The sequence below is a fragment of the Penaeus monodon genome, chromosome 44 (genome assembly GCF_015228065.2).
Source record: "Penaeus monodon isolate SGIC_2016 chromosome 44, NSTDA_Pmon_1, whole genome shotgun sequence".
Classification (NCBI taxonomy): Eukaryota; Metazoa; Arthropoda; class Malacostraca; order Decapoda; family Penaeidae; genus Penaeus; species Penaeus monodon.
Window position 1 is genome coordinate 2,820,014 of NC_051429.1, and position 2,652 is coordinate 2,822,665.

A 2,652-nucleotide genomic window follows, 5' to 3' on the forward strand; every position below is an offset into this window, starting at 1 on the left:
CCCCTCTGGGCGGGTTGTCCCGACACGTGACCCCGCTTTACCCATAGACATCGTCTCGGGTGTTCCCTTAGTGTTAACTCTTATCAATAAAGAAGCCATAATACAACTATAACTACCCCTGCAAAACCATTATAATTGGGTTCTATACCTATTATAGTCTCTCCTCCCCTGCCTCTCTCTCTCTCTCTCTCCTCCCCTGCCTCTCTCTCTCTCACCCTTTCTCTCTCTCTTTCTCACCCTTTCTCTCTCTTTTTCTCTCTCTCTCTACTCCCCTGCCTCTTCTCTCTTTTTCTCTCTCTCTCTCAATCTCTCCACAGGAAGACACAGAAGACCACAGGTTCCTCTGACGTGAGATGAGCATTCACTTTCTCCAGTGCCATCTGAAGTGTCTGACTGAGGCTTTTGAAGTGTGTGATTGAGACTTATCATTGCTTATCATTGTTTATTATTGCTTATATTTGCATATAATTGCTTATCATTGTTTATTATTGCTTATCATTTGCTTATTATTGCTTATCATTGCTTATAATTGCTTATCATTGCTTATAATTACTTATCATTGCGTTTCACCAGCTCGGAAACTGGTCTTCCATGAAGCTAGTTTTGAAGAAGGTCCAGGAGGTTTTGAAAATGGTCTAGGAATCAAAGAAAAATAATGCCAGAAAGAAAGAAAGAAAGAGAGAGAGAAAAAAAAGAAGGAAGGAACCTCTGCCCGAAAGAGAAAAAAAAGAAGAAAATGGAATCTCTGCCCGAAGAAAAAATAATCTCTCTGCCTGAAAGAAAAAAAAAAAAAAAAATCTCTCTGCCCGAAAGAAGAAGAAGAAGAAGAAGAAAAAAACAGGGATCTCTGCCCGAAAGCCCGTTTCTCTTTCAATAATCGGTGACCGTCGCGTTTTTTTTTCTCAAGCAATGATACTTCAGATAATTCTTGTCAACAACGTAGCAGAGATATGGGCTTATAATTACTGGGATCGCTCCTTTATTTTTTTTTTTCTGTGGATTGCGCTACTTGGGCAGATTTCCACAAGCAAAGCCACTGCTTCCTTGAAAACAGTGTTGAAAAAACCTAGTTGATGGCTAGTTGATCAGCACAACCTTTGAGCAGAGGGGGGACTAATCTTGGTCCTCACCCATAGCTCTATTTTTGTCTAAATGATAAAGGATTCTCTCTCTCTCTCTCTCTGTTGCAGAGAGGGACGGATGGGGGAGTTACGGCGAAGTCAGGGAACACTCATTTTGCTTGCAACGTGAGTGGCAAGTTCCTGGACCTTCTCTTCACTCGTGATTGCAGTGGTTGCATCAGGCCTTGTTTAATTTAAGAGGGTTTTTCGGTGTCGCCTGAAGATCTTGTGAACTCGGACAAGTTAGACCAGACTTTATCGCCAGCAATGCCACCAAAGTTTTCGTTGCAGGTCAAATTTTCCTGTTGTTCAGTGGCCCTCTTTTGCACGTGATCCACGCTCTTGCAGGCCATCTCGTGCAGTTGCTTGTGTTTCTTCTGTATGCTGCTTATATCGACGCCAATAACAATAACGACCCTGATAACAAACCATAGTTGATCTGCTTTGCATATGTATCTCGAACTTGGTATAAAACATCTCTGTAGTGTTAATAAAACGCATATTAAATTAATAACCAAACCACAGCTGATAATACAAAACAACAGACTGATAAATTACAAAACAGCGAAGTGCGAAGGAAGAAAAAACTTCGTTGGTTCCTCGGTTGCACTGCACTTGCGTCGGCGACAGACTAAGAGGAAAAACCTTCGTTCGGTTTTTCATCATTTCCTTTTCAAATCACGATGATAACTTATTCGAGAAGCACTCAACGCATAACGCACAAAAAAAGCAGATTTACAATGAACGGTATAGGTATGTCTCGGTGTGTGTGTGTGTGTGCAAGTGTGTGTTCCTGTATACTGATACTCTCTCTCTCTCTCTCTCTCTCTCTCTCTAGATCTCCTCTCTATTTTTATATATATAATATATATAGATATTATATGATATATATATTATATTATATATATATATATATATATATATATATATATATATATACATAAAAATATACTATGGATATGATGTGTGTGTGTGTGTGTGTGTGGTGTGTGTGTTTTTTTTTAAAAAATTTGTGGTTTGGTTTTTTTGGTGGGGGGGATTTGTCGATGTCTGTGTCTGTGTTTGTGTTGTAAGTGTGTAAGTGTGTGTTCGTGTATCCTGTATACTGTGTGTGTGTGTGTGCGTGTGCGTGTTAGTGCGGGTGTGGGGTTGTGGTTTGTGGAGTGGTGTGTCGTGTGCGTGTGTGCGTGTTTTGTGTGTGTGTGAGCGTGTGTGTGCGTGTGTGTGTGGTGTGTGTGTGTCAGTGTGTGTCAGTGTGTTTGTGTGTATGTATGTATGTGCATATATATGTATATATATATATATATATATATATATATATATATATATATTGTGTGTGTTGTGTGTGTGTGTGTGTGGTGTGTGTGTGTGTGTGTGTGGGGGTATATATTAATATATATATATATATATATATATATATAAAATTTATATTTTATATTAATATATATATATATATATATATATATATATTATATATATATATATATGTATATATATGAGAGAAAGAAGAAGAGAATAGGAGAAAGGTAGG